The 19253-nt window shown below is 44.1% G+C and overlaps 1 protein-coding gene across 2 annotated transcripts in view; it reads left to right on the top strand.

Annotated features, from left to right (window-relative positions):
• The window catches only part of GAS7 (growth arrest specific 7), a 1527668-nt gene that overhangs the window by 523241 nt on the left and 985174 nt on the right, over positions 1-19253 (top strand). The gene's annotated exons all lie outside the window — the stretch shown is intronic.

Raw genomic sequence — 19253 nt, 5'->3', positions numbered from 1 at the left:
TTTTTTCTGTAGAAACCAGTTTCCTTAATGTGTGCCTTTGAATTTACATCTGCAGGGGAGTTTCATCTGTAATCTTGTAATGTGCCTCCAAGCTGCAAAATGCGCACATTTCTCCGTGGCATCTCTCTGTTGTAGCAAAGCTGCACTTTCGGGTACTGGGCTCCTGGAATTGGAATTCAGCTTCAGACTTTTTCGTTTTTCAGCCTAGTCTTTCGCATACAGGCCACAATTAATTTTGACTTTCTTGAAATCAGCCCTTTTATGTTTGGCAGTTGAAAGCTACATGCTGCCCTTGTGATCAGGAAGCCAAGAATGCATTGTTGGGCTTAACTTGGCCATAGGCAGTTCATTTGTATCATGGGCTTAAAATACCTCAAGGGCTTAAAATACCGCAAAACACCTACAGAACCTATATGCTCTAATATAGCAGATGCGTATCAATTTATGGGTATTTTGATGGCATCTGTTAAAAACATCTGTTGAAGTGTGCAAGATTTTGTCAGACGTGTGCAAGACACAGTCCCAAACAAAGTCCCATAAACTCTCTCAGCCCCAATGTCTGAGGCTGGACACCTGCTATCCTAAGTCTTGTGCCGAAAACAGACTCCAATGCAGCAACAGCTTCTATTAAGTTGCCAAGCTGCTCCATATCTGATGTAATCTCTGATGTAATTAAGATGTTTACAATTCTTTGTAATGTTCTGAATCCTTTGACGATAAACATAACACCTCACATTAGAAATTACCTAATGGACAACAACTCCACTCTCAGAAGGCCTGGAACCCAATTGTGATGGGGCCAAAGCACTTGGGAAAATGGCACTTCCATTCAGCTTTACCAATTCACATTCTTTCCAATGGAGAGCAAAAGTGGCCCACCGAAGAGTGCACCATATTTGCAGAGCGTACCAAATACTAATATTGGAATAGGTTTTGACATACCAAATGTCTACCTTGGGAGCATGGCAGCATAACAGCTACAACTGTGCTACATTTTCATGCCACTGTTTGTCAGAAAAAGCACTGCCGTGCTGACAAGTACTGAAACCCCTTAAGCTATGAATACTTTCAACTGTGTGCAGGATTTTGATTGACCCATCACAGGACTACTTTGATTCACAATTCTTTGTTCTCTGCTCAATATGTCCCTTTTAACTTTTACTTTTGCCACTTCACAGCTGAACACCTTACAGAGACCTTCTATTGAGCACCCATGCAGGGCCAGGACACTCTGTCAAAGGGATCATATCAAAGTCTCTTCAAAGCGCAAACACTCATTAGCAGTTTACTTTACTTGCATCTTTTATCACACGCGTTTTAACAATGTTCACTTCAGCGCTCGCCATACAGTGTTGCTGCTTGCAACCTTGGCTTCAACACAGACCTGTCTTGTATGTGGCTCCTCAACTCACGGGCTGTGTTGATTTAAATGACACTCTGCTTTGTTCTTGGAGCCAAGGACAGTACCACAGCGGCTGCTGCTTCTCCCCTCCTTGATTAGTGACGCGGGAGGACCCGAGTTATCTCCGACACACAATACAGGATTCTTCAGCCTGGTTTCCTGGTCTTACGGACTAGTGGGTGAGACACCTTCCGGTTTCTCACACTACCTTGCTGTCCCTTTTGCACCTGCTTGTGCTGTCCCTTTTGGACCAGCAGTACTGAGAGTGGATAAGTGACGCACAAGAGATATTGAACTAGCTAAGTCAGTGGTATATAGGGAACTGTTATCCTCTCCTACTGCCATCTGTCTTCACCCTCCTTCCTTCTCCATATGACCATAGACCGGGAAGGCAAAGAACAAGATGTATTCTCCTGATGTGAAGACAAAGTTTTGGATAATGTCTTCCTAATTACATGGTGTGATGTCATAGCAACAGGACACAACATTATGAACCCAAGGGTTATATGGGTCTCATTATGACTTTGACAGTGGTGGTAATTGCCTACTGAATTACTGCTGATTAGCCATGCCACCAAATCCCGAGTTTGCCATTGAAGTGGAAATGAATCTTCCATTTTAACACTAAAAAATCCAGAATTACTGCAGGGGAATTACTGCATACCGTACTTCTGCCGAAATCCCTGTGGAGTCTTATTGACTTAAAAAATTGCGATTTACCCCAATTTGCCACCACTGTGGCAGTTCCGCTGTACCGAGTAGTGGAAACAGTAACCGATTTTGGTAGTATTTGGGCGGATTTACTGCTGAAATACCAAAAAACTCGTAATGAGGCTCATTTAAGAAATTCCTAGTTGTAAAAACATTTTTAAACAATGTATGCTGAGAAGCAGCGCTCTGTCTTCCATGATCACCACCAACACATCAAACAAAATAATATAACAAATGACATGCTCCAGAGGAGGTACACGGAATGAGAAAAAGCTAATGCAGTTAAACCAAATCATAGCCTATACTTCGTGAAGGATGATTTAGTGGGTTTCTATCAGTTAGTACCAGGAGCCCTGAATGCCATGAGGCGAATGCTGCCTGTGCTGCACTGCAGCGCTTGTCTAGCCAGAAATAAAGAACCGAGTGTGTTTTCTCTCAGCTGTGGCAAGGATGTTTCTGTTCTTCAAATCTAAAGGGCGTGCTTAGCAAATACTCACAGGCTTCTAAAGTTTGGGCGACTGTACGAGACACTTTTTGGATTGCCTATTGAAGCGGCAAAATCGGAAGCGTGTCATGCGTGTGAGGTACTGCATGGAGAAAAATCAAAGAATGAATTTGCATTAGGTGGCTTTCACGAACTCTAAGTGAATGATTATTTTTATTTTACACGTCTTTCAATCAAGTGAACAGTTTTGGTTCTCAGCATGCCAGCTTCCTTGCCAGCGGATATGTGCCAACTCAAACTGATGTGGTTAGGCCTCTTATTTTTCTCTCTGCGTGAGTCATTCACAGTAGCTCCGTTCTGTGGTTAGCCTTTCTGGTCAGGTTTGGAGCAAAGTGTTCATCTGCGCCACTGCCAAATGGTTATGTCAAGAAACGACATTGCTTTTTCTCAGAGCATGCAGCAAAGCTCTCTCTCTCTCTCTCTCTCTCTCTCTCTCTCTCTCTCTCTCTCTCTCTCTCTCACTCTCTCACTCTCTCACTCTCTCATTCTCTCATACATGTGTAACTTGCACACTCGCATACATCTCTAAATAGCACTATTCTTGCATGTGCCTCTCTTGGACTGAATCTGGGATTCAGTGAGCGTGCTGTATCTTGACATATACCTAATGCAGTGCTTTAGTGCCCTTGCGAAATCGCAGATAATAATGCACTTAATTAGCTGATCAACACAGAAGTGCACTGCTAAATGCAGTCTTTCTTTGGTTTTTCGCTGGTTGGCACCAGCAACCAGAGGAGGCCCACTAGAACCCATGCCCATTATTAAAGAACAAAGCCAGCCAGTCCAGTGGAATCACTGGGCACCCTCCCATATGGTTGTTACAGCGCAGGGAGCGCTCCTGGCTTGGCTTACACTGTCAGAGGGAAAAGTGTCCCTTTTACAGTTTGTGTTCCCTGTGCACATGCTCAATGAGCCATGCAAGGCTGGGGGCGTTTTGCTTACATCTCCTTGCATGGGCCATTGATGATGCAGACTGAGTAATTGTATTTTTGCATGTGTGTGGGGGTTCTCCAGTGTCTTATTTAAAGGATCTGGGGTGTTGACAAAGCATCACTTGGGCTCTTGTGCACATGTGCGGGCGCCAGGAAGCACTCTTTGCTTCTTTGTTCCTCTTCCTGTGCCACGGGAGCCTGAGGGCTTCCATTTTGCTGCTGGTGTGCACAAAGGAGCAGATTCAGGAGCTGGGCTGAATGTAACACCAATGTATTAAGTTGGTAAGTATGTATGTATGTGTGAATTAATGAGTGTATAGTGTATGGGTAGGTGCTAGGATCGTGAACGAATGAGTGCAGCCAGTCTTGCCATTGTCTACTGTGGTATTACATTTTGTACTGGGTATCTTTCATCAAGCTTGCGTGGTAAGTGTTAACGCCTGTCTAATCTGACATTTCAGTAAGCCAGTCTACCTATTTCTTCAGCATGTCACGTTTTAACTGCACATCTATGATACATCAAGCATAATGTCTTATTACGTGGCTAGACTGTCATTGTGTTGCAATCAGTCAAGCTATTTATTACTTTGGCATGGCATTTTTATCGGGCCTATATTATGATGTGTTGCAACCTGGCTAGACTGGCATTTAGGTATAGCCAGTTTGTACATGTTTTAATATTGTGAAATGCCATTTTTAATAGCAAACTCAACTGGAGTATGTTCTTACGTGGAGATATTGCCATATATTTGAGGACCAGCATGGACATGTGTGCTTATAGTATCTTTACTGGCATTATGTGCAAAGCAGACATGAGTGTCTTCTTTTATGGGAATACTGGCATATATTGGTACAGCCAGCATGAACATGTTGGAACCCACCAAGCATAGCAGGCTATAACACTTGTTTTATCGCTGCGATGATATGAATGAAGGGTAGATTTGATAACTTGGGTATCATCAACTGAAATACCTGGAATGGAATGGAGTGTTAACTCACCTAATATATTACATGTGTAAATAAACGGGAAGGAGCAGTCCTATGTAGCTATTGTACATATTTATACACAGCTACTGCCTTGAATGTGACGTTAGTTCCTATGGAAATGTTGAATAAACTGACAGAGATGTCATAGCCAAGAGGGAAATATAGGTGAGACTGCACTTATTTTCACCAGTGATTTTAATGCTGTCTTTGTCAAAAAGATGGAGTAAATTCAGATCTACTGAGTGAGGACACTGTTTTGGAAGATCTCCGATGGGTTAATCCTGCACTCACAAGGTAGCAATTGTTGAAAGTAATACGTTTGCGCAGACAAATCTAATACCCCACCAAAAACAGATCAGGGTTCTTTTTATGGTTCAACATTAACTGCCTGCTTGTATAATAGTTATCCCGAAGGTTTGGGCTGTAAGGATTATGGTGAATCAGGGATTAGGAGAGGATGGGCAGGCAAGGGCTGACTACAAGCTACAGATAAGGAGAAACTCAAAATAGAGTAGGGGGTCATATGTTAGACATAGTAAGACATTGTGCCTCATTACAAGTTTGCCTGTCCGGTAACTACGGTACCGGTAAACTTGCCGGTACCATAGTTGCCCGACTAGCAAACTACGACTTCTGCTCACGGGTGCCTTTTCACCCACCAGGTCGGACCTGGCGGGCGGTCCGGCACCCGCGAGCAGAGCATGTTGGATGCAACGGCACCATTCTGAATGGTGCTGGTGCATCCAGCCTCCCCATTCCCATTGAGCCCTAAGGTGCCCAAATGGGAATGGGGAGTAAATGTTTTCGGCCCCTGGCAATGGGGAAATACAGGGTCCACCAGGGTTGTATTGGCCCTGAATTTCCCCATTGCCAGGGGCCGGAAGCATTTTCAAGTTTGACGGCAGCCTGCCGGGTTTACCAGCAAGGCTACTGCCAAACTCGTAATGAGGCCCATTATGTTGGGAATCTTCCGGTGGCTTGTAACTTGCAGTACAAAAGACAAATGACCATACCTGGATTATATGATAATTTAAGATATGTGTTTTTCTCATTTTTCTTCTCTCTATGGGTCCTGAGAGAGAGATGGTCTTTGCGAGTCGGTGCCATATTGACTTGCAATCTGGTTCCAGCCTTTTCATTGTACAAATATGACTATGCTCCTGTGGGCGTTTTGTGACTTTTGTAAAAAATGAAAAGTTAATAGTCAATTGAAAGAAAAGTAAGTAAATGTTATTGGGGGATAAATGACTCCTAGGATATACTATTAGGTAAATTGAGAGCCCATAAGTTCGTCAATCAGTACTTAAGTGATCAATTCAGAAATAAACCTTGGTAGTGGCCAAATGTGTACTTGATTGGGGATAACTAGTAGTTGAACATGTATTTTGATCAGGTCTTTTTACGTTAAATAAAGGTACTGTATTTCAAAACATCATGCTCTTGTTGACACAGAAAATTGCTCTAGCCCCTGCTGCCTATTGGTTGGGGCTCTGTTTAAAGCATAGAGCTGATGTATACTAAGGCACTTTGAAGGAAATATTGACGGAGAGCCATATTAAAATGTCTTGGTTAGCCTGGGTTAAAAGATGTATTTCTTTAATGGGCCTGGAGGATAGTCCATTCGAGCCAAGTCACACATTCCACAACGCCACCTAGTAGTCATCGCTGGAAGTTCACCTCCAGTACTGACGTACATCAGCAAGGCATTGTGGGTATGAAAATTAGCCCAAATGTAAGCCTTTTTCTCCATTAAATTGTCTTTGTCTCAGAGTGCAGGGCTACCATACACATGACTTAATCATCCCAAGAAAGGCATTTTACAAGACTGTCACAACAACTACATACCCGGTTTCACCCTTATTAGGGTTATTAGTGCAGTATATTCCTGACAGGGAACGTAATAGACTATCCTACTTTCACATTTCAGGGGAAAGGATTTTTGCAAGCCTTTTCTAAACCCACCTTAACTTTCCTGGTGTTGAATGGGACTATTAAACCTGTGGAACCATCTAAAAACGAATGAAAGAGCGACATTCAAAGAAATCAAGAAAAGGAATTGGCATGTATGGAACCGTTTTGATGAGTAAATATGTTGAGCCTAAAATGTGTTGCTGGTACTTGGGAATTAACAGAGTTGGGGGTTTTAAAGCTATGTGGATATACCGGGAGGCTACCTTATATTGTTTCTGCAAATACAATGTTGCAGTCACCCCTGTCGCAAAAGTGGGGAAATAGCACAGGTTTTATGGCTGTCAAAATAACATTCTCCAAGCAGTTATCAATCTCTTACTCCTCTATAAAAGTTATTGGAGATGTAGCAACTGGATTCCTGTGTTCAAAATTATACTATGGCACCGTCCCCCACCGTTTCAATACTGTTGTCACTGGTAAATTGACCCTGGCAGCCCAGGGATGCCTTTGAGGCCTGACTGGCTGTACCCAGTGTCAGATTGATAGGGGAGGCTTCTGTGCTCCCACAACCCTAACTGTACATAATCTGGACACTCCTACTAGTCCATGAGCTGGAGACCATCTCGCTGTGGTTGGCTCCGCTGCTGTGACTATATTTGTCTCCATATTTTAGCACACGTGATGATGCCCTTCACACAACAGGTTTACTGTGCCACAGTTGGAAAATAAGGTGCTACTTCCAGGGCAAGCGGGCTTCGAAAATGATAACTCTCTGGTGGCTGAAGCTTTGTACTATCCACGGTAATATGTAAATATTCAAAGAGTAATGGTGAGCAGATTTATGGATTCTTCCTTAATTTAAATAAAACCTTTGATTCAGTTAATCTAGCCAGACTGTTGACAACTAAGGAAGCTTAGCCTCCTTGAAGGTCTTACCCTAATTTCAGTCAAATGTACGCTTCTGCCAACATGTTCATTGACATACATCTTCCGAATTGAGGGAGCGAGCAGGCTGAGTTGCATCTTTGCCTATCTGCTATTCTTGCTTTTCTTAGACAATCTTGGCAAGGTGAATCCAGCTTTAAATCACTTTCTTGAAATTATTGTGGTAATGGAATCAAAGAGCTACTCTTTGCTGAGGATACAGTGATCCTCACGCAATCAAAGATCATCCTAATTAGAAGGATGGAAGTAACAAAGGAATATCTGCATAGAAATGTCTTGGAGCCTAAACTAGGAACAACCAAGTTCCTATTCTTCAGTGGAGTGGCAAGAATCAGGATATTAGGAGCAAACCCTCTTGTCATTTTTTAAACAAGCTCATAATGTGTTTCAAATGGAACACCTCTGTATTTAAATATGAGGAAATGGAAAATGATATGTGTACACATTACAATGTGCTTTTTATTTAGGCTCTGTTGACCACAACAGAAAATAATTCACTGAAAGATATGTATGAAGAATGTCTTCTGCAACATCAATGTAATAGAGGTAAACAAGCCCTTCAATTATGGTAAATAATTGTTTTTTTATATGGACCTGACAATGATAGTTTTGGTTAGCTTTCCAGTGAAGCTTTACATCAAGCCGAATGCATGTTCAATGCAGTATTGCTGATGGGATAGTGGTTTTAAGCACCCATAGATTAGCTTGGCCAACATGAGAAAACAGACCCATATCATTAATATATCATTAACAGCCATCAAAAAATTAATTATAAATCCCATAACAAAGACCATCTGTTCAAAGCCTGTGGTTAATGAGATGCCTCGTACTCGTGTGCAACCATCTCAAGGGAAATTTTTTAATGGGAAAATACAATTAAATTCCAACAAGGCTAAATCCATGGTGTTCTGCAAAAGTACAATCTTGATTAAATGCATGGTGGGAACCCTATATTTCAACTTTTCACTAGGCCTTTCAATAAAAGTCTTCAAGGCTTTACAAACAAAGGTGACATGTCAAAAACCCCTATTCATTATTAAATGAAAAGAATGCCTGGGTACAAGGTTTAATAATTTAGAGAAAATTAAAGTTAAGATTTAACAGACCTCAAAAAGGCATTTAAAAATTGTTTTGGCCATAAAAACCACCACCATATGACTTTAAATCAAACAGAAGAGTGTGCTGTGACTGTGGGATTCTCCTCTACACCAGCATTGTAAACATAATATTTCTATGATAGTTGGAAATCTATATAATAATAAAAATATACCTACTATTATTATTATAAGTGTGTTATGGCAGCCAAACCTTGGAACAATCTTCCACTCGCTCTCAGAAAAGAACAGGGCTACTAGACCTTCCACAGAAACTTGAAGACGTGGCTGCTCAACTGACTTTACTCCTCCTAAGACTATTGCATATCCCACTGCTTTGCCCCACTCCCACTTTTTAAACTCCATTCGCTAATGAAAAATGTAACATTCCTTCCACCTCTCTTCATTTAATTCAACATGTAACATTGCACATAGACATGTCTTGTATCCCTGTATTTTTGGGGACCATGGGAATCCAGAAATCTATATTTCACCGATGTGGCATGTTGCTATGGAATAAAAAAGGTATTTGAATGCAAGTGTCCATAGACCCCACCACGTCACATGTTAAGAAATATGATCTAACTATGCAAATTAAGGGTGTATTCTTCAGGATTGTCTGTCTATCAATCAGGCCAATGTAACTATTCAGCCAATCAAAAAGTGTAAGATCGTGATAACAGTGTGGGAATAATTTCAGTTAGAAACATAGAAACAGACAAGGAATAAAGAGAGCTCTGAAATTGAAGGCTGCAGAGAAAAACACCTGTTCCAAATTAATAATCAGCAAGCTTGGATATTATCTGGATGGGAGTGGGCCTTATCCATGACGAAACGTGTACTTCAAGTAGACCTGATTTACAGAGGGAGAATGGAATCAGAAGATAACCAGGTGACTGTGAGCTCCTAAATAGTTGAGGGTCTCTGCTGGATCTGCACATTTAAAAATAGTCAAAAGTGAGTATGAAAATCCCACAATGTCATTAGACATAGAGGAAATCTGGTTCTAGAGGGCTGATGTCCCCGGAGTGTGGGGACTGGTAGGTGTTTCCAGTAAGTCAGGCTCATTCCAATTAGAATGCTTGCACATGTAAAATGGGGACTGCACTTGTGGTGAGTCAGAAGGAAATGGACTCTGTGAGGACATGATTCATGGACCTTTATTAAAGTAAAGGAAAATACCTCACTTTCCGTATCTCTGAGAGAACCCTGTCTATATTTCTAACATAAGTGCTCATCAGTCAGTCGTGCATGTCCACAATGAAAACGTCCACTGTCAAAAACTATCCTAACTGTCCCTACCACTATAATAACTAACCCATATCCATAGAATGACTCCCTTCTCTTTGAGGGTATTCTATACCAATCTGTAGAATTGTTTACTGATATCAAATTCCCAGATAGTCTCTTGTGACATCTTTTGTTAGTCTCTGTAACTCTTCTATTACGTTCTGTAGTTTGCCTTCTGCTTGGGAGGCCACTTTGGGCTTCTTTTTCTCTGTAGGGGAATTAGAGCTCAACTTGCTTTGTCCTAGTTTCCTATTAATCTGGCTCGCTCAATTATTTTCTAATTCATAATGTCGATTCCTTTTGACATCCTCTTCTTCTGATATGCAATTTCCTATGGGTTTCACCTTCTCCAATGGTATTGGTATTCCTTGTTTAAATAGTTTAACATTTAGATTCTCTATTTCTATTTTTCTAATTATTTAAGTTCAGGGATTTCAGAGTTGTTTTTGTGTCTTTCTCTCTTTTCCAACAATGTAGGTTCAGCTGGTTCAAGGATATGTCTCTCTGCACAATATCATGATCTCTCTTTGGTCTCCCGTTCTCCTAATTCTCCCCTATTATTCAGGGGAGCATCTTGGGGAGCCTTGTTCCTTGGAGACCTTTCCTTGAGCCTTGGACTGTGTTTGCTTTGTCTTCTCTGGTATTACTTGGGTTGCATTTCAGATCTGGTGTCCCAGTGTCTTGTCTCGGGCTCCTGCCCTGTGGATTTCTTGTATCGAGGCTGCACCAGGATTTTGCCATCTCAGCCTCTCTATCAGGCTCCTGCCCTGATGCTCTCTGGTGCCAGGGCTGCACCATAATTTGGCATCTCAGCCTCTCGCACTGGAATTGTGGCCGCTGGATTTCTCGTGTCAAGCCTGAGCCATCACTTTGGTTTTTCAGCCTCTCAGACCGGCCTCTTGCCCAGTGTCTTTCCTGTGTTGAGGCTGAGCTGTGACTTTGGAGTCTCAGCCTTTCGTCTCAAGCAAGTTTCAAACTTTTGGTTCTCCTCTCTGGTGCATACTCCCAATCATACACAGCGATGGGCCCTTCTAGACGTGTATGCATGCCTCTCTCTCCCTGCCCTCCATTGTTTAACATTCTCATCTCAGTGAGTTGCCTACTTTGAGTTAAAGGGACATGGTCATTTCTTACAGGATAATGGTATCTCTGTGGAATTTCCTCATCTCAGTCTTTATCTTTAAAGTATTCTGATCATGCAGGCATTTAATGATATATTGGTAGACCACGCTCAGCATAGGGAGTCCTCCCACCCCCATATTAAGAGAGCCCATGATACAACATTATTTTCAGATTTGTGAAGCACTATCTATGACTCATAAAGAGCCATGCATATCCCTCTGATTATGCCAACAATGGGTCAAGAACCAGGTAGGGGTATAGACTGAAATATTATTTACAATGTATGTTCAATAGATATTTTACTGGTAACTCCCACCAACTTCTCTGTGGCACAAAATAAAGCTTTCAGTGGTCTCTTATTCAGTCTGAGAATTACATAGGAGCCTCCCCTTGACGAAGACGCAGGTGCCATAGGCATAACCAATAATGCGCTCAGACCTTTCATAGCCATTTGAGAATGCCCCTTTTCGAATCATCATGAGGTGTTCGACCATCTGGATTTATGGCCTGGAATGCTTGTTGGGCCTCTGCAGAAAACAACAGAGCAATGTATTTGTTCCAATGGCCATGGTGCAACTCTGCGGTATCTGCCAATCTTGAAGTTGATAATGGATGTATCTTCTCCAGTGCCAAACCTTTGTAGGATAGTCAGGGGTACCAGAGGCTGCTCTCATCTCTCCGCCATCACACCCTGTAAACCTGCCAAAGTCTCCTGTTGTTGATGGCTGATCTTTAGCTCGCCCTTGAGCGGAGTCTGTAATAGGCCTTCCGTCTTTGCCAGATCAGGGTGTTTGGGAGCCAGTTTGCCTACTACCACTGGAAGAGAATGCATTATTACTTTTTCCTTATCTGAGCTATCGGGATCCATCCACTGTCTGAAGTTGTTGTCTCTGGGAAGATCTGGTAGCCTGCTTCTACTAGCATGGGTTCTTCACCACTGGCTGGTCTTCTGCCGGGCCTCTTGTATCTGTTCCAAGAAGTTCCAAACCTCCTCCAGGATAGTCTTTTCCTAGGACAGGGAAATCTGAACTGGTTGATTGTTTGCCTCAGTCTTCCCTGCCTGCTCCTCTGCTTCCTTGAGAACTTCAGAACCCTAACGGGAATTGAGGCTCAATTAAAAGAATAGTTTTGGTATTTGCATTTTTATTTATTGCATTTTACATTCATAAGCAGGAATGCTGTAACTAGTCGGGCCCTACGTACTTGGTAGTTCTGAACACAATTGTAAGTTAATATGTGTTTCATAACATTAGCAATAGACATAATGAAGATTTCTATTCCCCATGCTGTGCATACGTCTTTTTACTTTCTTTAGGACTATTGTTATGGGTCCACATACACAGCTGCAGAGAGTTTTGGAAATTGAAATGAATTACTGTGGGGTGAACTAGGGCTGGTAGGTTGTGATGTGCACGCATTAAATGGGTGGGCCAATTTAAAACAGGTGAAGGATAGATTACCAGTTTAGAGAAAAAGGTGCAGGTCAGCTTTTGAATGCAGAAACAAAAAAGGTGCAGGACAGCATGATAGAACAGAGAAATAACATGTGCCCGGATTGATCACGCAGACAAAGACATGCAAACATAGAAAGAAGACCGAGTTCAGTACAGAAAAAGGTGCAGTGCAGGATGGAGTGTATACAGAGGAGTAGTAAAGGCCGGACTGGAGTGCATACATGAAAGGGGGCACCGGGTATGCTGGAGTGTATACAGCGAGGTGGTGCAAACAGGAGTGCACCACTGACATAGCGCACACCACATCTTCACACAGTGACTGTTGTAATGAGTCGGGTCATTAGTGCATAGGGATTGTTGTGGCCAACACCATAGTCCACTTGCTATTGGGGATACAACCATGGAAAAGGGATGCTTTTTAATTTTTTTTTAAACTTTTTTTAACAAAACCACAAAGTGTTTTCAGATTACATTGAAACATTTTACACTATACTCAATAGTACATAAAAAAGAAGTATAAAACTGTACACATTCCACATTAAACGAAACAAAAGCGTGAAAAAAAGAAAAAAGACCGATGTGAAATACCAAAAAACAAGAGGCACTGCCTCCACTTATTAATTAAAATGATTCACTAACCCCCATTTCATCGTCCCCCTCGCTAATTTCCCAGATCTTCTGCCAATCCAATTCTCCTTGCATCATTACTCCATTAAATTCAGCAAAAAATCTTCATCAATAATTTGGTCAGCACTAAAATGAATGCCTGGTTCCACATTAGCATCAGCATGCCTCATAAACAATTAAATAATAGTGCCATATCATTGTAAACAAATCACTGTTACCCTACCAGCAGAGGCGGCTGGTGAACTTTTTAAATGGAGGGATCAAAATGTTTGCCTAGAATATGCAGGTTCAACAAAGTGTAGCGTGAAGGTTTTGGGGGCAGAGGAGTTCTCCCCTGAGAACATTTTTGAAATGATAGGTTCAAATGGTACAATTTACGGCACAAGTTCTGTGAAATATAGGGTGAAAATCCACACAGCTTGAACTCAGTGTTGTATGGTAGCACATGATTGATTGTTTATTTACTATGCACTTATAAACAAGTGTTTCAAAGTGTAACCATGCATGGGAGGGGAAGACATAGGGAAGACACGGACAAACAATCTTACTAGGCATGGTGCATTCAGATTATGCAGGTGAAAAGAAAGGGAAGTGCGTGGGGGGCAATAGGGACAAGGGTTAAGTTCAGGGAGATGCCACTCTCATGGGTTGTAACCGAAGTGCAGTAGTGCTGCAGCAAGTGAAAAGCTTGGGTGCAATTCCTGGAGACTGGCGAGGAAAGCTTGGGACCTGTGAGGCTCTGAAAGGTACATCAGGCAGCCAGTCAGCGAAACTGAGCAGGAGTAGATGAGAGAGAGAGGCAGAGAGAAGAGAGATGTGGTTAGCAAGGGAGAGGGAGAGAGAAGGTGGAGGCGAAGAGGAGAGTCTTGAGGAGTTTCCGGAATTTAAGGAGATCCAGCTCAAGACGGAGAGGCAGGGAGGCTGTTCCAGAGGGAGGCACCTGCAGAGGATTAAGATCTTCACCCAAGTCTCTGCTTGGAGAATTGTCTCACCCGCAAAGAGTTGGAGGAAGACGAGCGGAGGGCTCAGGAAGATGAGTATTTAGGAAGAGAGTGTTGCAGATATAGTGGGCCCAGGCCCCAGGAAGCCTTGTGGACAATGCAAAGGTTCTTGAACGTAATTCTTGCAGCCACAGGAAGCCAGTGAATGGATTTCAGCACTTCAGAGATGCAGTCCCTGGGCTTGAGGGCAAGGATAAGTCTTGCAGTTCTGTTCTGGACGAGTTGAAGAGGACAGAGAGCCGGTTGAGAAAGAGGCTGTTGCAATAGTCCAGCCTAGAGAGGACCAGGGCTCTGGAGACAGTGAGCCTCTCGGGAAAGGTAGAATAGCTCTTAGAAGGTGCTGTTGGTAGTGGGACTTTTTAGAGATGCTCGTGATGTGAGATGAGAAGGAGAGAGTGGAGTCGAAAAATGACCCCCAGGTTTTCTGCCTCATTTGTAGGTGGAGGCACAGGGCCAAGGGATGCTGGCCAGAGAGGGAGAGAGAAGGCAGGGGCAGGTGTCTCGATGAGGACAATCTCTGTCTTACTGCCATTGAGGCAGAGTTCATTTGCAGCACACCACGACTGAATTGCAGCCAGACAGTCGGGTATGAGTGAGGAAGAGGCGAGGCCGAGGGTAGTCTAAAGGAGCACTGTGTGTCATCTGTGTAACACTGGAAGTTGGAGGTGAAGGTAGATATCGTACGAGCCAGGGGGGCCATTTAGCCATTGAAAAACCAGTGGGATTGGTTAGATCCCTAGTGGACACCACAAGTCGAGGGAGTGATAAGGGAGAGAAAGGACCCAAGTTCCACCTGGGATGGGCGGTTGGAGAGAAAGGATGTTAGCCACACCAGAGCCTGATCAGTAATGCCCAGGGTATCACAGAGACGTGCGATCAGGGTGTTGTGGTTCACCGTATCGAAGGCAGAGGAGAGGTCGAGTAGAATGAGGGCAGAGGGAAAGTTAGAATAAAGATTTGAGAGCAAATCATCACAGGTGTTCAGAAGAGCATTTTCCGTGCATATGGCTGCTCTAAAACCAGACTGGTGGTCGTGGAAGCAGCCACCAGATTCAGTGTGGAGAGTAAGCTGGGAAATAGTAAACTTCTCCAGGAGTTTGCCCACGAAAGGAGGAATAGAGATTGGGCAAAAGTTTGCCGGAATAGAAGGGTCAGCAGAAGGTTTATTGAGGAGAGGGTGCAAAAGGGAATGTTTAAGAGCAGTGAGGGACAGTCCCATGGTGAAGGAGAGGTTTCAGAGGTCGGCCAAGGCTGGGGCAAGAGAGTCAATGTTGTCCTTGATGGTTTTTGAGGGACAGGTGTCCACCTGTTTGGAGGAGGCTTTCATAGACCGGACTTGTCTAGTGACCTCCTCAGATGTGACAGGGGAAAGATAAGAGAGAAGAAGGGGTGGGGAATGTAGGTGTCCAAGGGTGGTACAAGAGATGTTGGTGCATGAAGTGGTGAGGGCTTGAATAAAGACTCTTTTCTTGTAGCGGATGCAGTGTATACTGCCTTTGGAGGAGACGGCAGGCCAGTTTGTCAGAGGGTGCACTCGAGGAATGCCATTTCCGTTCGGCTGCCCTACACTTGCATTTAAGGGCAGCCAGTTTGGAGTTGTACCAAGAGACGTACCAAGAGTTGCACTTTTTGGTAGGCTTCAGTCATACCCACATGACAGGGGCAAGAATATCAAGAGTGTTGGAAACAGAGAGGTTAAAGTTTTAGAGGGCTGTGTCAGGGTGTGAGGCAGCTGCATGAGTGGAAGGAGCAGAGTAGGTGGATGCAAAGGCAGCTACTGAGACTCTTTTCATGGGTAGGATGACCTTGTAGAGAGGAGGCAGTGCAGGGCTTACCAATGCAAGAGGAGAAAAGAGCTTCATGTGAGAAGAGAGGAGGGAGTGATCACTCCAGGAGAGAGAAGTAGTGAGAGGAATAGATGGAGGAATGTCAGTTGAGAGGAGAGCATCCAAGGTGTGGCCAGCGCTGTGCGTTGGGTCAGAGGGTAAGATGGAAAGAGAGAGAGAGAGAGTCGCAAAGGTTGCAGAAAGGTCTTGAGGAATCTGGTGAGTCAAGATGGATGTTGAGATCACCCAGTAGGAGGAGGTGAGAAGAGGAAAAAGGAGAGAGGACACCAGGTCAGCACATTCAGAAAGGTGGCCAATAGAAGGTGGCCAGCAGGAGTGAAGAGCTAGGATAGAGGGAAAGCTGGTAGACCAGGCACTCAAAGGTTAAATAGGCCTGAGTAGGGGTGACAGACACAGGGATCCACTCAGGGAAGATCAATGCTGCTCCCCGCCTGGTCTGTTAGGTCGAGGAAGTGGTAGCATCTTGTAGCCTTCTGGGAGAAGTGTGTCTAAACTCATGACATAGCTATCCTTGAACCAGGTTTCAGTGAGGGCAAGAACATCAAGATCCAGAAGTTCACAACATTTTCAGATGTCAGAGTAGTGTTTGACAGCTAAACGAGTGTTAAGCATGGCAATGTGGAGTAGATTGCCATCCGTGAAAGACTTACGGTGGAGACCAGGGGACAGTGGTCCCCCCCATAAGTGACAAGAGTGCCTGAGGGACAGAGCTGAAAGGGGGCAAAGGAGCCAAGGCCGGCAAGGGAGCTGGGACTGTAATGGTTGAGAAGGGAGCCAGCACTGGAGGGGCCGCAGGGGGCAAGGGAGCCCCAGATACAGAGTTAGTGGGTGGCTTGTTCACCCAAGAGGAGGAGGCTGACGGTTTGTCAGTATGTGTGGTGGCATCAAAGAGGCTGTGGGGAGGGTAGAAGGATGGTTAGGAGGAGGTAAGGGAGCCAAGGTGGGCACAGCTGACAAGGGAGCCAGGGCTGCCGAAGGAGCTGGTCTTCAGGAGGGAGGTTGGTAAGGTGGGGGAGGAGCCTATCAAAGAGTAGGAGGTTGGGCTGTGGACCCTGTACCATAATGGTATCATTGCAGTATACATTGATGATGACCCTGGAGATGAGGGCAAGAAGGAATTCTCAGCGGGTGCCACCATTGATGGGTGAGTAAGAGAACGGAGAGAGAAGAGTGATCATGTGGAGAGTCCATAGGTCGGGTGAGGGAATGACAAAGAGTATGTCGGTGAGAGTCTCTCTGGCAGAGGCTGTGAAGTATGTGTCTGCAATTGGAAGGCCTGGGTTAGAGCCCAGCATGACCTTCTTGAGTTTCTTCCTGCCAGACTTAGTAAGGGGTGATGGATAAGAGATAGTGAAGCAGTTTGAGAAGATAGGAGGGATAGAGAGCACCATAGCAAACTGCAGAGAGTGAGGTACACTTAACTAGGTTGAGGCCACAGAGGCATGGGGAGAGTAGTAGTGTGGGAGGTGGTGGAGATAGGGCTCTGGGAGCTGGGGGGGTAATATGCGCAGAAAAACAGAGAGCATGCAGAGTACAGGGGGTAACGGGTATAGGGCTGGGAGGAATAACAGCACAGAGGGACAATGGGAACTGAAGGAGGGTGAGGCAGGAGGTGACAGACTAGACAGAATACAGAGGGGGGACTTGTCAACACATTCTCATGGAATGCAGGCTGTGCACATAGCTAACATATGAATTTAAACAGCAGAAGGATAATCAACATGTGCACACAGCTAAAATACTAATTTAAACTGCAGCAGGGCAATCAAGATGTGCACACAGTGAAAATACAAATTCCTTTTGTAGGTCAACAGGTATATAAGCAGGATTGTAAAGGGTTGTGGCATAGAGGTAAAGTCCAGGAAGACATGTGTGTTAAGGTTTGGTGTATTTTGAGACAATGTGAGAAGAAAATTGATTGTCTTCAGAGGTTGGTTAATAAGAGAATGATGCAAGCAGCATAGTAAAAGTCCACACTTATGTGATTGCTGAGGGGGCGATCACATGGCCCAAGATCACCAGAATAGTGACCCCCGCATTCAGGTGCATGATGAGGGGTTGGGAGAGTGGGGGCCCACAACACACAGCCATGCCTGGACATGAACAGACAGGAGCCTTGGGAGTGGGGCCTTGGGATGCATGCCGACGATGCTGATTGGCCATTAACAGGAAAAAACAAGCCCAATCGGTTGGAGCCCTTCACAGGACCCAGGCACTCCAGTGCCTAATGGAGCAGGCGGCCATCATGGAAGGGGACAAGAAAGCAGCCCAAAGTGAAAGGCAGAAAACTTGGCCCCAGAAAAATGCACTGCAGACATTTTATTCTGAAAATAAATCTTTCTTTTTTTCCGATTTGTAAAATGAGGAAATTAGAAGAATTGCTGGAGGTACATCTGTGCTATATGCACCATGCAGAAAGTAAGCCTACAAAAGCCCCCAGGGATTACCTTTCTTCTGGTGTTTGCCGGTGGTCGTCCCCTGCTTTGTGGAGAGCATACAAGGCCCGCACTGGTCGGATGCCTAGTAAAAGCAGGCAGAGGAAATGCTGGCCTCTGGATCTTCAATGAGGGGCCAGGGAGGCAGGCCGGCATTCACCTGCCGGCAATGCTGATTGGCCATTAACATGAAAAAGCAACATGAAACAAATCCAGTAGGTGCAAGTCACCAATAGTGGGAGGAGTATTTTCATGATGTCTTAGCTCACAATATATGCCAGTATAAAAAAGCACCATGTCCATGCATGTTGCACCAATATATGCCAATAATACCATATAAGACCTTGCACACATTGATTTTGTCAGAACACAATGCCTGGCCACAGTAAGATAACATGTCCAGTCTGGCTGTACCAATGCAGCATGTTTGCATTTTTACTGGGCATCAAAAGTTAAGCAAACATGAAAAGTGTTCGTACATGGTTAGATTGGCCTACATTGGTACAGCCAGTCTGAAAATGTTTTCTTGCTGTGTCATAGCATTTATTACTGGGTATCAAAAGTAAAACAATGACACTGTAAGAAAACATATCCAGACTGTCTGTACCAACGTAGGCCAATATAACCATGTAAACAAACCTATTGTGTTTGCTTTATTTTTGATAGCCAGTAAAAGATGCCATGGCACTGTTAGAAAACGTCATGACTGCTGGCCCCAATGTTGCCCAGTCTTGCCACAAAATAAAACGTATCATATTTGATTTACCATTAATATCAGTAAACATGAATGCTGCTAGTAGTCCACTGCCTAATGTTAGAGGCCAGCGACCTCTTGGCAACACCCACAAACGCTGTGAGAAACCTAAAGTCGCTATCCCAACCACCCCCCAGGGATATTCTGCTCAGGTGGCTGGGAAGAGCCATCGCTTTGGTATCCTGACCCTGGGGGTGGACAAGCGAGGGAGGATCACATAGGTGGAACCTCCTTGG

The sequence above is a fragment of the Ambystoma mexicanum genome, chromosome 3q (assembly GCF_040938575.1).
Source record: "Ambystoma mexicanum isolate Mex_15411 chromosome 3q, UKY_AmexF1_1, whole genome shotgun sequence".
Lineage (NCBI taxonomy): Eukaryota > Metazoa > Chordata > Amphibia > Caudata > Ambystomatidae > Ambystoma > Ambystoma mexicanum.
The sequence above is the reverse complement of the archived record's forward strand: the minus strand, read 5'-3'. Positions and strand labels throughout refer to the sequence as shown.